This window comes from Chinchilla lanigera, unplaced genomic scaffold, assembly GCF_000276665.1.
Source record: "Chinchilla lanigera isolate Chin_1 unplaced genomic scaffold, ChiLan1.0 scaffold00103, whole genome shotgun sequence".
Classification (NCBI taxonomy): domain Eukaryota; kingdom Metazoa; phylum Chordata; class Mammalia; order Rodentia; family Chinchillidae; genus Chinchilla; species Chinchilla lanigera.
This window is the reverse complement of record NW_004955504.1, coordinates 2100086-2117141: the sequence shown is the minus strand read 5'-3', so window position 1 is coordinate 2117141 and position 17056 is coordinate 2100086.

Here is a 17056-nt window from a genome sequence, read left to right as displayed (position 1 = left end):
TACCTGGACAAGACAGCTCACTCTGAAGACATGATGCCCTCAAAGCCCTGCTCTGGTCACTCTTAATAATCAATCAAACACTTGACCAAGATTTGGTGAGCTTCCAAGGCACATTGGAATTTCTCCTAGATCAGATTAACTCCGTCACTACATTACCAGAGTAATGCTACAAATAGACAGGCCTAAATTCTAGTTGGGCCTTGTCTCAGAAGATCACATGCAACCTGCCCAGCAGAGATTTGTCAGGGAAACTAAAAAGGAGGGAAAATGTAACAGAAAATACCACCCCAGGCAGTATACTTCAGTCTGTTAGTTGCCCAGGTAATAGTTCCTATTTTAGTTCCGGTTGCTTCTGTCTCTTAGGAAGGGTTGATCACTGTGATGAGTAGCTAGTCACTGCAGTGAACATCGTATAAACCAATCCCCAATTGGCAAGCCATTCTGCCTCTGTTCTTCCTGCTTGCTTATCCCATATAAGCCCTCGACCACCAGAGATCAGGCCCTGATATTCTGGGAATAATCCGATCAGTGCCTGTCTACATAAATAAATCTGCCTCCAAATCCTGGGTGTCTTTTCAGCATTTTTGCTTGCTATCGCACCAGGAGAGTTGTCGGTACCCTCCACTGTTCTGTCTCTTCCTCTGCACCTTTCTCTTTCATGGGAACCTGTCTCAGGTGGGTAAGTTATCCTTGACTGTGGTGTGGTAAGAAGAAAAAGACAGACTTGGATCCAGTTAGCCAGGAACACTCTCCTGCCAGCCGGGCCCAAGGAGAGCAAAGGGGGAAATGCTGCAGGTCCCTGGAGAAGACAGCGTTTGGTCCTCCTGAAATGCACAGCAGGTTTCACACAAAGAAAACAAAATCTGCTGTGAGCAGCAACTGTATTTCAACCAAACTGACGCTTTGATGCTGCTAAGTTAATAGTAAAATTATATCTGCCTTTGCCTTTCGAACTTCACATGCAGACAGGCCATTGGAAGGGTCTGTACTGGTCTGACTTGTGTCCCTTTTTGAGCAATAGAGATTAAAACAGTAGGTGGTTGCCCTGGCGGGGTGGGGGTACACAGCCTCGTGCACAGAGCTTGTGTGCAACCCCACCATCCAGCCCCTGCTCCCTGGGCTCCTCAGCTGCACACTCTGGGCTTCACAGTTGGTGGCACAGCCACTTTCCAGGACAGAGAAGGCCAGGAGGGCTGTGCCTTCCTCTGCAGCCGATGGGTTTGGGGTCTCAGAGGCAAGAGGTCCCAGGGTCCCACCCCATCTCCAGTCCTCTCACCTCTGGTGACCATGGCCTCCTGGTCAATGGGTTGAGTCTGTCTTGCAGGCCTGGGCCGAGGGAGGAAGGCAGGTGCTTTGCTGGTGGAGACCATGCTGTTTCTGGAATGGGAGCCCCTCTCAGAACATTCCCCCAACTCAGGGCTTCCCCCACATCCACAGCCAGGCCAGGCCCTGGTCTTGGAAGACACAGCCGGATATGCACGGCCCTCATCCAGACCTGCCCACTCCCTGAGCCGCCCAGCGAAAGGTACCACCTTAGTGGAAGAGCAGAGGTGTTGGTTTTGCCACATATGAGCCTCTTCTCATTTTTAAAAGCATGGTCGTCCTGACGACTTCGAGAAGTTCACAGTCTTAGGAAAGGCCAACATGAAAATGACAACAAACTGAAGGTTTGTGAAACTGTGCTCTCAGTATCAGCCTGTTACGTGTGATAACAGAAACACTGGTTTGATATATCCAATATTGTTTGGACAAGATTCAATTCTATTTTTAGGGGATTTCAATTTCCTTTCCCATAAACTCTATGAAATACAGTATGTGGCATATTTATAGTGACCCTCTTGGAAGTGCTACACTTTTGGACCCTTTAATAAGTCTAAATGAGATGGTCCTCCCTCACCTCACTGAGCAAATAAACAGACGGCCGTGACCATCATGGGAATTAGGCACGGGATCCCTTTCTCTCCTCGTTAACACCCTCAGGCCCTCCTGTCACCAGAACAACAGCTCTCCAAAGACGGTTCTAGGCCATAAAGATGATATTTAGGGCCAGTGGTGATTCCATTCAATTTATTTCATTGACAAGACTTATAAATAAGGAGGCGTAATTTCCAAAAGCAATCATGAAATTTACTATGCAAACTACAAGTCGTAGCCCCCTCTGCCCTCTTTCTGCTTGCACCCAGGCAGGCTCTGCATGTCATGACAATTTTACAGCACTTTGCATCTCCGAAGCACTCTGCAAAATTAACCAATTTATTCTCAGACAGGGAAGGTGGCCGCCTCAGCACAGAAAGGACACCCACGCTGGGCCTTTGCCACAGGAATGACAATGACACCAGGACCTGCCTTTGATGCCAGCTGTCCACTGCTGCCCCTGGCATGATTTGGGCAACTTCCTTGGAGAAGAGGCGTCCCCACCATCCATGGAGCAAGGCCTGGGACAAGAGCACAGTTTGGGCCACTCAAGCCCCCACCCAGGGCCCCTCAAGGGAGCAGCAGGACCCCAGATTGCTGGAAGGGTCCACCTTGCCTGGGGGCAACTGTCGGGGAAGTTCTCCAGCACCTGGCTATCCCCAAAGAGGTGTCTCTAAAGTTGGCCTCCCAGAGACGCTGCTGCCTTGGCATGGGCCTGAGCTCTTCCCCCGAGGTGCTTCTTCCATGATGAGCAGTGCTTCCAGTGATGCCTTAGCAGATCCTTAGGGGAGCTCTGAGACATTCTGAGCCACAAGTGCAGTGTTTCAAGTATTGTCTTCCCACCCATGACAGTGATAAAGAATGAGCACTGACAAGCACCAGAGGGGTAGTGAGAGGAGAAGTCACTTCTGAAAGTACTGTTCCATGTCTACACCTTTCTGGAAGCAGCAGTGCTCAGGATGCAGACAGATTTGGGGTTCCAGGAGCTAAGCAGGGAGGAGTGGGGGGAAGGGCATGGCTGCTAAAGCCAGTGGAGCTGCCCACGAGCAAATAAACAGACGGCCGTGACCATCATGGGAAAATGTACATCGTGGTGGTAGGAGGTAACTCTATACCAATCATCCGGTCCCAAACACACACACACACTGTGGGGAAAATGAGGGCCAGAGGGCCCCATCCCCGTCGGTTTCTGCTTGTGACCTTGTGCCACACACCTGCAAGATGTACAGGCAGGAACCTGAGTGCGAGGCTGTCTGCGCCACTTCCTACAGCTGCTCATCCATTGGTAGTTATCTGAACATGACGTGCAGGCGAAGCTGCACCCAATGGTGTGGCCTCCCACACAGTGCTCTTGTCACCCCACTCCTGTTCGAGGAGCTGTCCACTCTCCTCTCCGCTCGAGGACACTCGCATCCACACTGAAGGCCCCAGGGTGCTGGCTGAGCGAAGGTGGGCAAATGCTTCCCGGCGTGCTGTGAGGTCCTTGGGCAGGCGTGGCCCTTCTGTGTCCCTGTGGGCCACCTCCGCATTGAGCTTCTCTCCACTCTCACTGCCACCTCCTCCTCCTCCTCGCAGCTGATAGAGCAAGGACTGATGGGAATTTATATCTACTCAGAGATCACAGCTGCATGGCAGGCCTGCTCACTTTCTGCGGGAAGCAACAAGTCCGTCTCCACAACAAACCAGACCTGGCACCGTCTCTCACAGTCCCTTCTTCTTTCTAGAAAAGAGAGAGGAGCCGGGGGAAGCCACATTGCAGAGAAGATGCGCCTGACGGGGAGAGCTGTGTCTGGACCTCGCGCGAGACCCATTGCTCCACACTCAGAGCCCTGCGCGTGGTCCTCCTCACTTCCTCTTCTTCCCCGTGTTCTAGCTCAGGGCACCCAGGGAAACATGACCTGGTCCCTCTGTCCCGAGCCTTCCTGCTTCACCTGAATGATGGCTGGTGCGGGATGGCTGTACGCCACTGGCGTGACCACCAACCACACATGCACGTGGGAGGACATGCACACACGTGCTGTCACTCAGGCACACTCCCTGCCATGGCCAATACCCAGCTGACCCTGACCCATACCCCAGAGACGTGCACTGCGCTAGAAGCCATTCCTGGGGCTCCCGTGAATGGTCTTGTGAAAGGAGCGCCAGCCAAGGCCCCGAAGCTAGAGGAGCCCTGTGTGTAACGCGGCCCGCGCTCACCCAGCTCGGTGTGCTCCTGCACACCCACCCTCGCTCCCTGCCGCGCCCTCCCCATCCCCCTTCTTTTCTCCACAGCTCTTGCTTTGTCCCCAGCGCTTTCTATGCTGGGGTGCCTGAGCCTGACCGAACCCCACGCACAGAGGACCCTTGGGAGACTCACAGAGCTGGCCGCCCAGGTGTCCGCCCAGGGGGCCACGTCCACTCCCGGTGACTGTGGTGACTGCATCACCCGCGGGTGCTCTTTCCATCACCAAAGTGCACACGGACACCTGGTCTGGGAGACGCTCTGAGCAGGGCCGGGCCGGGCCAGGCACGGGTCTGGAAAGCGATTGGTCTTCAGAGGTGCAGGCAGAGGGGGGCCCTGGAGCAGGGAAGTGCAAAGGGCAGCAGCGCCCTCACCGCCGTCCACCCATCCTAGCTTGGTCCTCGGCAGGCAGCTGGCACTGCCGTGGGACCCGTGGCCCCGGAAACCAGGTTGCCAGAGCTCTCTGGAGGACACTGAGTGCCCCGGCCACTGGGCCAGTGGACAGCAGAGCTGAGGGCCTCCGTGGTGTCCGGCACCAGCACATGGGGAGAGCTGGGCTCACCACAGTAGAAGTGGGCAGTCGGGACCCTCAGGACTGCTGGTTCCAAACAGGGGCCATCCAGGGCCCAGAGGGGCTGAGTGCCCAGCTCCTGCTGCCCTGTGAGTTAGACATTTGCATCGCTGCACAGTGTATCCCTGTGGTACTGAATGGAGTCACCAGGAATCCTGCAGAGAAGCCCTACAGGGCCGAAGTTCAGGGCAGTGCTTCCCAGGCCTGCAGCATTTCCCGAGGTCTCAGGTGCTTCCCGAGAGCACAGCAAGCTGGGTGAGGCTGGGGCATGGGGCTCCGAATGCCTGTGTGGAAGACTCCCGGAGAGCAGTGGTGGAGTGGACGGTGCGCGTGAGGCGTCGGTGCGTCGGGATTCAGGAAAGGCGATGTCTAATTACCCACTCATCACTCTGTGCCCACCAGACTCTCAGAACACAGTTTAGGAAAAGCAGGTCCCAGTGGGAAACAGCTGATCCAGAAGGCCAGGATTCTGCAGACCAGAAAGGGAAGCCCGTCTCTTCCTCCCTGAGGCACCAGCCCGTGCCGTCGTCAGACCCAAGGGCTGCACGTGGTCTAACAATGTCGGTGTACAATTCATATGTGGATTTCCTCAGCTGTTCCCACAAACACGACTGAGGGCACTTTTGTTTTATCTTGGATTTTTTAGTTTTTTCATTTTCTTTTCATTTTCATTAGCACATGTTTGCAGTAAGTGATGAACTCGTCCCTGATGGGGAGTCGGTGTGTGTATATGACAGAGCTCAGTCCTTTCCAAGTCCCCTGGCCTCGCCGCACTTCTGGGTCCCCTCCAATTTGTTCGCTGTTCCCTCTTTAGCTCTTGAAGTTATCTGTTCTTTGGGTTTCTCACCTGAGAGGAGCTGTGTGATGTCTCAGCGGTGTGTCTCACTTCCTGTGGCCTCCTGGTCCTGGGTTTGTCCATGCACGGCTCAGCTCAGTGTGGAGGACGCCCGGTCAGTGGCTGTGGTGTCTCCTGCTTCCCCTGCTGCCAGCTCCCGCTCCGTGTTCTTTTCTGGTCCAGGTGCATTTGAAAAACCCAGGGAAAGCACCTTGGTGCTTCCACAGTCCGATGTGTGCTGTTTCCTCGGGATCAGACTCAGCAGGAACCGTGCGTGGAGACGCACTCCACTCCCATCACCGCTTGGGGGTTGCCTCATCACGGGTTACTGTTTGCCGGCCGGGCTGGGTGAGGCAACGCGCACTTTCCCGAGCTCAGGGAGAGGCTGCGTGAGGACTGCGCACGTGCCACGGAGTCGCAGCAGGAGCTGGCAGCGGAGCTGGGATCCCCGTGTGCCCACGGAAGCGATGCCCAGGTGTTTCAGCAAAAACTCAAATTGCGAAAAAAGAAGACTATGTTGCGTATTACTATTTTTAAAAGGCAGAAAGACAGATGCGTGTCTATATTACCTATTGTTGTGGAGATAAGCACAGAGAAGCGACAGAAGAAGCTGCCGCAATCGATGTTTATAGGAGACACGGAAGTGTGAGGAGATTGCACAACAGTCCGAGACGACTTAGAGAGTCCTTCGTGTTGTTTTGCCTTTGAAGCATGTGAATGTTCATCATGGTTAAAATAGTGAATCCCGTGGGAAGCAGCAGCGAGTGTCGGCGAGGGTGTGGGGGATGGGCAGCTCTGTGCCCGGCTGGGAGGAGAATGGCATAGCCACCCGGGGAAGCAGTGTGGGGACTTTTCCAAACATAAACATGGACTCCCCATACCTCTTGGTGTGCACCGAGGAAAGCAAAATAACAATCCTGATGCAAGGTCTTCAATCTCTTGCTTCCCTGTAGCATTATCCACAGCAGTCAGGACAAGAAACAACGCAAGTGTCCATCCAGCATGCCTGTTCCCCAGGTACGGAAGGAGGTACTTGTTACTCAGTGTGAGTCAGAAGAAAACCCTGCCACTGGCAGCAGCATGGAGCAGAAAGTCAGATAGAGAAAGGCAAATGCCTCATCTCATTAATCTCACTGATACGGGGAATTTAAAAAAGCAAAACTCACGCTAACCTGTAATCCCAGCATTCCGGGAGGCTAAGGCCGTAGGATCATGAGTTTGAATTCAGCCTGGGTTACAGCAATTTAGTGAGACCCTGACTCAAAATAACAAGAACAACTTTTTAAAAAGGACAAAAGATGTAGCTCAGTGTGAAATCCCTGGGTTCTATCCCCAGTACCAAAACGATGATGATGATGATGTTGATGATGACGATGATGATGACAATACAGTGTGACCTTGGTACTCTTTATTAATTAGGTTCAGGAGGTGCAACAAGTACCAACAGTGAGGAGTTCCTGACAGGTTGTTTCAGGAAAGGCTGGAAAGGGCAGCAAGGGAGGAGGCGATCAACATCAAGCTCTTCCTTGCCCCTCTAGTACCAAATTCCACAAGTTTCAAAGCAAAGCAGTTTCCACAGGTACCAAGGTATGACTTATAATAAAATAAAAATGTTGAAAGTAGAGCTCATTAGGCAAACAGGGAAACGGTGGTTCCCTGAGCTGGGAGGGGAGAAGGGGTGTGGGTGTCAGGCAAAGTGTGTAAACCTTCAGTTAGAGGATGACTAAGCACTAGAGACCAACATGCAGCGTGGGACTGACTATAATTAACAGTACTGTGTCCAATAACTGCAATTGCCGAAGGCAGTAGACCTTAAATGATCTCAGCCCACATGCAAATAAGTGGTAACTGCGTGAGATGGAGCATGTGTTAACTAACTTGAGTGCAATGATTGTTTCACAATTTTGACATATATCAAGTCATTGTGTTGTACACCCTGTGTACAGTTTTGTCAATGATACCTCAATACGTCTGGGAAAATTTTTAAGATAAAATCAAATATGAAAAGGATATAAAAAGCAAATTCTTATATTGAATTCACCAAGAAATGAATATAAGTGTAATCCAGACGAGCATGGTGGTGCACGCTTGTAATGCATGGGGGGCTGAGGCAGGGGGATCATTGTGACTTTGGGAGGCTGAGGCAGGAGGATCACTGTGAGTTCGAGTCCAGCCTAGGCTACAAAATGAGCTCAAGACTGGCCTGAAGTGCATAGGGAGACCCTGTCTCAGAAAGACCAAAAAGAAATAAGAAAGTGTAATCCAATTGTAAGCCTACATACAAGGCACAAAGAATGACTTCGTGCTCCATAGAAGGACCTTGTGCTCAAGGACAGACCTTGCATCTGGTGGTGGTCCCCGAGACACTAGTGGTCCTCACTGTCACTGTCTGGTGACATTGCTGCCATCTTGGTTTGTGAAAGTGCAATCTATCACAGATACACAGTGACAAAATTGTGGCTGTCCTGGAGCCAGAATCTGCCTTCCAGCCACTTCTATGGTGGACTTGTTAATGTCCCATTGCAGCAGAGAATGGCCAGAGTGGGCTGTGGGATGGAGAAGCAGAGACCAGGACGGCCCTCTCCAAGGCCCTGACTCCTGCTTCAGTTCTTTTCGGAATGGACCTCCTTGGGTGACAAGCAATTCCACAGCCCCTCGCTGACCATATTGGGCAGGGTAATGCTTTGTCATAGAAAACTATGTTGCCTAAAAGTCCAGTGAGCTTCATCTTGCCAGGCCCTGACTGGTCCCCCAGGTCCCCCAGGCCCACAGGGGCAGCAGGGGACCTGCTTCCAGCCTGGGTCCCAGGAAGGCCGCTGAGGAAGCGATGGTAGCTCTGGCTTCGCTTTATCCCAGCCCTCCCCGTGCCGTGACGGCTGTGCAGCTGCAGTGCAGCCAGGCGTCCTGGGAAGGCCATTTCATGGCGACAGATGTGGCTCAGAGGCGTATAAGTGGCCCCCGCTGAGCTCACAATGGGCTGATTTCCTGGGCTCTAAACCCTGACATGGCGTTTGCTCTCTGGATTCGGATGAACACCGTGGAAATACACGTGCTCAGACATCTCCATTAGATGGTCAGAAAAGCCATGTGTTGGACAGCTCTCCGTGTGCCCAGTGTGCTCCTCCCTCTCTGAGAGTCTAGAGTCACCTTCTCGCGGTCGGCGGCGGGTGGGGAGAGCACTTGGGTCTCTCCGTTCTCACTGGGACTTAATGAATGAGGAGTGGGATGCCAGCCGTGTGACAAGCCAATGCCCCCGCCCCCAGTGAGGGCCGTACATCACCGTGGGCTTGGCGTCCCTTGTCAGACGTGTAGTGCAATAGAAAATATGTCACTTTCCAACTTCAGCCCACCAGGGACAGGCTCAGCAGTCCCTAGACCTGAGGGCAGATTCAAGGGCTGCTGTCCCTGGTCCTTCTCCCCGGCACCCGACCCCATCATGGGGTTTGTAGAGGGAAGGAGATTAGTCACAAAGAGAAGCAAGGTATCTGAAGCGCTAGAGCACTGGACAAGGTGAGCTTCTCCCCAGGAGTCACTCCTGTGCCCACACACAGGGCACGGGAAAAGGCAGCTTGGGGGAGTGTCTGGGCTAAGGCTCTCACACACTCTGGAGGCTCCTGCTCAGGACTGTGTACTCCTTCCAATTTAGACTTTGCCACTTTCCCACTCTTGAAATGGAAATGGGGTAGAGGAAACTAGACAGAGAGTTTTCTTACAGCGCAAAACGAATCCATTCTGCAAGCTGTCTGAAAGAGCAGGTGTGGCCTCTCATCTATGGATCTGCACTAAGGTACTGATTCCAACACTTCATCACTGGATTATGGAGCGCTGCAGCCTGAAACGCAGCCTTGTAACCCTCGGTCTGCACTCAGCTTGCACTGAAACATTCCGCGGCTGTGCCCCGGTGACGCCTGCTAGAGCACTTGGCTGCCCATCCTGCAGTGCTGGTGAGCGGGTGGGCCCACGTGCCCTGCCCTGCTTTTCCTGCCGGATTCTTCTTTAACAGGGTCATTGCTGCAGGCCAATAGTCCTAAAAGGTTTTGCTGGGAAGAGAATTCAGACTCCAAGTTAGAAATAATCTAGGACTGTACATTTTGGGAAACTTTAGATTAAGGTGAAAATGGTTGCAATCAAGGTCTCAGATTGTTCCAAACGCCTGACACTGGCAGAGAAAGATGGGGCAGTGAGTTACGGATTGAGATATTAACTTGCTTTGTCACTCCGGGGAATTCTGCAGAGCACCAATCAATGACTCCTTTGGATGCTTCAATATCTTCCCTAATGGACTCATTTCAGGGGTGAACATTCCCCAAATGAAATAGTGGAAAAATACCAGCAACTCTTTTGTCAGGCATGGTAATATAAAACTCAAAAGAGTACACCGAGCATAATAATATTAGCAATGGTGGGCTGTCCACCGCTGTTCAAGGACGTCTGCAGAACCAAGGTGCCGGCCGATTCCCTGCATGGGGCCTGCTGTCCGCAGAGCAAAGTGCTGGTGGTCAGACAAACTTAGTCGCTCAGGCAACTGGCTGCCATTTCTGAAAAGTGCAGGGAGCAATGACCCGCCCCCCCCCTCCCCGAGCTTTAAGGAAGGAGTCCACTGAGCTGGGTGTGCAAAGCCCTCCCCGGTGGGACAGAGGTGCTTCTGCTCAGACAGTTCACTGTGGGATCTGGAGCAGCCCAGCCCCGGGCTCAGAGGGTCCTCAGAGCTCAGCTCCCTTGTCAAAGTGACCAGGGAAGAGCAGGTAGGACCAAGGCCCTGGCCAGGGATTCTGACCTGGCTCCTCGTGACAATGGTCCTGTCACTTCCCAGCTGGCAGCAGGGGCAGACACTTCACCTCACACCCTCCTTGTGCTCACCTGCAAGATCTCCACCTGCAGATAGCAGCTGTTGGCCACAGCGGGTTGTGGGGGGTACCAGGAGCTTGGGGCTCACACACTGGCACTGGCATTTAGGACTTCATTTTCCTCGCAAGTGCGCTCCTAGAAGCCCCTCACAGCACCCTTCCGATGCCCTGGTGGCGGGTGACCACCATCCTGGAGGTCATTGCTGTGCTCCAGGTTACCCGCTGTCCGCAGGTGTCTGTGGCTCTAGGACACGCATGATCCCTGAGAACTATGAATTAAAAACTGCTTTCGGCCAGGCAATCATGAGTGACTCAGCATCCCAGCCCTCTTCTCCCATTTTGTGCTTAATGCCCCACCCTCTGTGTAAGCGTGAACCTGGTGGACCTTCAAGTGCGCATTTGCTGGGGGGCGGACCCTGCCACAGTGCTGGTGGGAGTGTAACCTGGTACAACCACCATGGAAACAGTATGGAGACTGCTCAAAGAAACTAAAGCTAGAAAGTCCACTCTACCCAACTGTTCCCCTTCCAGGTATCTTCCCAAAAGAGCTAAAGACATCATATTACAGGGATCTGCACACACCCATGTTCATAGCAGCACAAACACAACAGCTAAATCTTAGAGCAAGCTGTATGTCCATCCACAGAAGAGTGGATAAAGAAAACGTGGCACTCTGCCGTAAGGGATACACTTGAGTTATTTGTAGGAGAATGGATGCGCCTTAGGACCACAATTTTAAGTGAAATAAATCAGACACACCAGCTGAAATAACTTCTCCTACATGAGAACACCAAAGCATAAATGATTTCAAGAAATATCAGAATAATAGATACACCAGAGGAAATGGGGAGACAGATTGTTTGCAAATGGGAAAGGGATCTAGAGCTGGAGAGGGGCGAAAAAGAATGCAAAGAGTGAAGCGGTGCTGTGTGGGTGCACCATCTCCCCAGGATGAGTGCGGTCACCAAGCACTGCAAGTCGGGACGAATAAAATGCTTTAAAAGTTACTACCTGCAGCGTAGCTCCACTTAGCCATCAGAGTGAAGATGAGGGTCCGCGGGGTCCAGTTCACCACGAGTGGCCTGGACTCCAAGAATAAACCGTGGCTGGTTCTGCCAGGCGGGAGCCTCTGGCTTACCGTGAGGATTTATATTTAGGCATAACCACCAACTAAAAGCACGTAGAGCCTGAAATACAGCCGTGGTTTCTTCCGAGAAAATACAGGGAAATATGAGGCACTGTCGGGACCAAGAACCCACCGGGGCGGGGTGGGTCAGGGAGCGAAGCCGCACAACACACAAGGTTTCCACGCAGACACAGAGAGAAAATGTCTAGTGGAAAGTTCGACCTTTCCAAAAATTAAGCTCGTAAAATATTTTTGAGCAAATGACTCTGCTCTTAACAGTTATTTACTGGTTTTTATAGCTCAACGTTAACCAAAGTCATAAAAATATAATGACTAAGACTGAGCAAACTAGAAGTACTTTTCAATTTTCACTCCCAGAATAACAGCGCATGGTTTTAATGTTTACTTGGGATTGTGTGAATGTCCCCAAAATGTGTTATGATTTGTTGTAGAAATTAGAATTTATTCAAGAGAAAAATAAGACACATTGTATCTCTGCCCAGTTCCCACCCACTATCCCGCAGCACTGTCCTTTGTCCCCAGTCCCCCCAGGAGCCAGCCCGGCCGACGAGGCTGACACGGGGCAGGAGCCTCACTGGTCAGACACAAGCTCTCAGCTGCCTTCTCCCAGAGCCGCCTGACATGCAGCGCAGGCGTTTGTGTGACAGGCCTGCTCGGTAGGAGAGCTTGCTGCCTGAGCCAGCTTCCAGGCCGACTTGCAAAAGGTGGTGTAAGATGTGGCGGCCCACAAGCCAGGACAGCAGGTGCTCTTGAGAGGGAGAAAGTGTCCCCGGATACGCCACACCTGTGCCCCACCTGTGTGGGAAGCGGCAGGTGATGTTACTGCCGGCTCTAGGCAAGGGAGGAAGCTCCCTGGAAACCCAGTCACACTCCAGGCCAACAGCGCACGGGTGGCGCGTCCCCTGGGGCCTTCTGACACACCATCCCTGCCCATTCCTCCAGGAGGTTCCCTGGAGGTCCACGGGTGCCCGAGCGCAGAGCTGCCCTGCGCGGTCCACAGGGAGACCCTAGACTGCAGGCGGAGTCAGCACTGGACAGAACACAGAGGCAGAGGTTGGGGGTGTCCGGAAGCTGGTCACAGCTTTGCCTGCCTGTGACAAAGTGGGGGTGGAGACAGGAGTGTGCCACACCCCATCCGCTGAGTGACGGAGGCAGCAGCAACGCAGACTGAAGACAGCTCAGCAACCCCACTGAGGCCAGGGTCTGCTCTGCGTCTGTGGGGCGGACTGAGTGGCAGCCCCTCCTCTTGGGCACCCACACTCCTGGGTTCCACTGGGGATGGGCAAAGCCCCCCACCTGCAGAGATGGGAAGAAGCCCCCACCTGGGTGGGAGCGAATCCCGGGGACTCCGGACTGGCGGCTCCACTGGCTGGCATCCTGCACGCTGAGAACTCTGTTCCCTAAGAAGGCGGCGGAGTGCAGTGCCGGCAGCGTCATCACCGTGAAGTCTTGTCTGGACCCTTCCTGACCCCAGAAACACAGCAAGGAGTCGGTGTTTAGGGAAGGCGATGTGGGCGTCTTCAGCTGCGCTGGCTCCTGTGTCCTGAGTGGACTCAAAACGTTCCGCTCTCATGATTACTTTGATTTTGGGTAAGAGCCGGTGAACAAGGTGGATGAGGACACCATCATGGTTTTCGAGCCTGCCTTTCTTTTAGATGGCGCTCAGCAGCATTGACTATTTTTTTATCATGCCTCGAAAAGATACACAGGAAAGGGAACTCCAGAGCTGCCTCAGAAAGTGGCAAGAATAACAGGATGAGTGTGTTCAAAGAAAGAGGGGGCGCTCTGAGGGGGATTCAGGGTGAAGTGTGTTTTACTGTAATAAGGTTGTCGGTGTAAACAGTCCCCGTGTGTTCTGGTTCCCCCTCACACATCGCCAAGGTGAGGCAGTGAGAACCGCCTTTCATAGCTTTGTGAAACCGAACGCCCCCTTCTCCCAGTTTTATTTTGCAAAAGGTCTTCCACACTGGTGCAGCAGGTGCAGTCATGTGTGAACGAATGGACTGCATTTCCCCGGCTGGGGGCTCTGACCCCACCTAGGGGCTGCAGGTAGAGGGCAGTTCCCAGCTGTAACTGAGGGACCTCAGGTCAGCGGCCCTGGCTGTGCACACGTAGGCCCCACTCCTGCCTCCAGGGAAGGGAGATCCACGCTCCTGGGGTGGAAGAGGATCAACATCCTGCTGCTGCTGAGCAGCGCCTGTTCTTGGACCCGGTGCTGATGCCTCCCTTCTTGTGTTGGTGCTGTGTCCCCAGGTCCCACGGAGTGACAAGCAGGAAAACCAAGTCTAACCACTATGGAGAAAGCAGGCGGGCAGCGCTCCTCCCCGGGGAATCCTGTCGGGCCCCTTCCCCCTGCAGAGAGCCCAGGTGGGTTTTGGACATCTGAGGAAGCTCAGTCTCCAGTCGGAGCCTTTAGAGGACTCCGCAGCCCATTAGAGGTGTTTGACAAATGGCAGAGGAGCCCGTGTCTGTGCCGCATCTGTCTGTGGGCACATGCACCTCGCGTCTGTGGGCAGCGAGGCTTACTGTGAAGCACGTGAGCACTGAGATCCTCTTCTCCCAGCCCTGGCTTTCCTGGCCCAGTCTGGGTGCCGTGCCCTCCTGGCTCTTGGTTGTCTTTGGACCTCATGGTCTGCTGTGGGCAGCAGGGAGGAGGGGTGACTGAGGAGGAGGGACACATTCCTAATGTCTCGAGAGAGGGGCCCTGTTCCCACGCTGGGCTCAATGACTGGGGCGTCTGGCCTTGATCATCTTCGGGACAAGTTGTGGGTGACAAGTTGCACCAGTCAGTGTTTGTCTCACCTGCTGTCTGCTGCAGGCGGACCCCCTGACGTCCTGCACCTGCCCCCCCAGTCTTCCCAGGAGCCCCCACCCCAGGGACAGGCCCGCCACACCCTCGGGGTGCCGTCCAACAGAGGCTCCCGCAGGGAACGGGGCTGGGCCGGTGGTTCCCAGGGTGGAGTCTGTCTCTCGTCTGCCCCAGCCTGGGGGAGACAGGTGGGCGGGCTGGCTTGCACACAGCTGGGGACGTGGGCAGCACGCTGACACTTAGACGAGGCCTCTGAAGCGCAGTTTGGCTAAATCCCACCATCATCATCTTAATCCCTCTCATGAAAGACTCACACCCTTGGCCACCCAGCTGGACGGGAGGAGTCTGCGCATGAGGGAGAAGCAGCAGGACCGGGAAGATGGAGGCCCCTCAGCCGCCCCTGCGGCCCCTCAGCCGCCCACTCCTCTGGAGCCCACGGGGGCTCGTGGGTCTTGTCCTCCACCTCGCTCTTCCTTTTGTTTTGCTCCCCCCAGCTCTGCAGGCTCAGAGTCAGAGCCCATCCTGTCCAGCCAGGGCAGCTCCGGTCAGGGGCGCCTGGACCCCAGGCCACCTTGCCGTTCCTCCTTCCCTTTCTCTGGTTCCTACAGATGGGATGAGCTCAAGGCCTGGGACTGAGTCCCTTCCCTGGAGCAGGAGAACCCGGGCGTGGGCACCCTGCTCCCCAAGCCTGGTGCCCGGGAGGTGCCTTGGATGGGTCTGGACCCTTCCTCTGCCCACCGCAGCCTGGACATGGCCAGCCCACACCCATCTTTCCAGCTCAGCCTCAGCAGAACCCCAGAGCAGCCCTGGGCCTTCTTCAAATGCAGCCCTGCTCGAGGTCATAGCCCTTGGATCAGACGGGGCAGGGAGCTCTGCCCTCCATCTTCCAGATGGAGCCCTGCCCCACCGTAACCGCCTCTGGGAGCTGCCTCCTGCGCAGAGGTGCCGGGCTCACCGGGTGGGGAGGGGAGGGCAGGGTTTTAGAAGAAAAACAGAATCAGGAATCCTTAGCTTAGAGCTTCATGCCTCTGTCTGCGGAGGGCAGAGCCCTGTGAGGTGGCCGTCTGGGACCACTGTGAGAGATGGAGTGTGACAGTCACTCACCTGGTGCACTCAAGGGGGCCCTGGGGTTGGTGGGAGCCCACAGAGGGATGGGACAGGAGGGACAGCAGGCTCAGGACCTGTTCCAAACCCACTCCAAGCCCAGGGTAGACTTGGACAAAGGGGATTCTTACCACTGGGCCAGGAGCTGGGGTCCTGCAAAGGCTCCAACCAAAGGCCAGCTCTCCTCTTCCAGCCCTGTCCTAGCTTGGGCCAGCATGTGCCTCGCACGTTAGCACCACAGCTCCAGTCAGGCAGGACGGAGGAAGTCTCACACACCAGGGAGCCCGAGGAGCAGCACCTCTGCGGGGCCGAGACCCAGCCACAGGGAGAGGCACCCACATGTGCCTTCAGGGTGCTGCTGGGGCTGTGAGCTCTATAGGGACCAGCGTCCCCAGGAAGACGCCCCACACCCTGGGAGCTGTGAGGGGCCGTATTTGGGAAAAGGACCCTTGCAGGCAGAATCAAGGTGAAGCCTCCAGTGACATCACCAGGATTCGGCTGGGCAGTGTGTGGCGCTGTCCTCACAGGCTAGGACACTGCCTTGCACCCTGGACATGCTGTTCCGAGCCAGGAGGGAGCCGGCTCTGGGACACACAGCAGAGAAGCCGTGGGGAGGGCAGGCAGGGGCGGGAGGGGAGCAGCCACAGAGGAGCTGTCTCGGGCCACCAGAGGCAGAGGAGGCTCGGGAGGAGCCGACTGGAGCCCTCAAGGGAGCTGTGAGCGTGGGCCTGGGGCTCAGAGCTGGGGGAAAAGGCATGTGGTTCTAGCGAGAGGGACACAGGTCCAGAACTGCACCCCAGTCCTCAGGGAATCGGGAAGGGTGCCCCCCATGGAGGACAGTGGTACAAGAGGCCAGCCCAGGGGGCAGGGACGCTGCACAGGGACAGCAACAGGGACAGGACAGAGAAGCCCTCAAGAAGTGGACCTCAGCCGTAGGGTCCCTAGCTCTGTCCAATTTCCCACAAATAGCAAGAATTTCTCCTTCTTTGTGGCTGAGTAATGCTCCTCCGCGTACCTATACAGATCCGAGCCAATGGTGTGTAAGACTCACTTTGCTGGATTGCAATGATTCTGACTTCGGACCACTCTCTCGGAGCGGGACCCTTTCATAAGTCAGGACACTCTGTACCGGGTTCCCTCTCTGTGTTCCCAAGCGAGGGGCCCGTAGGCTGCACCCACGGCTCAGCTACTGTGAGAGGCTTTATGTACACATGGCACAGGCACCTGTGAGAGGCGACTCAGCTCCTCAGGAAGAACCTGGGAGCCACAGCCAGCTCAGTGGAATCCCTTGTTTTCTGAGGACTCCTCACTGATTTCCAGAATGTCAGGCATAGAACATTAAATATCACGGGGTTTCTCTTGTATGAAAAACCCAAGATACAAATAAAGAGTAAAAGAAAGGAGAGATGGTAGGAAAGGGAGAGAAGACATTTGCAGATTGGGGGTCGAGACAAAAAAGGGCTGGGAAATGACCACAATATAATGCAATATGCACCAGTCTGCAAATGAAGGTAGTGAGGATGTGTCACAAATGTGTATTAATGAAAAGAGAAAGAAGCGGCCCCTCCCTCCCAGGCTCACCACTCCGCAAGGCAGAAATGAAGCTTG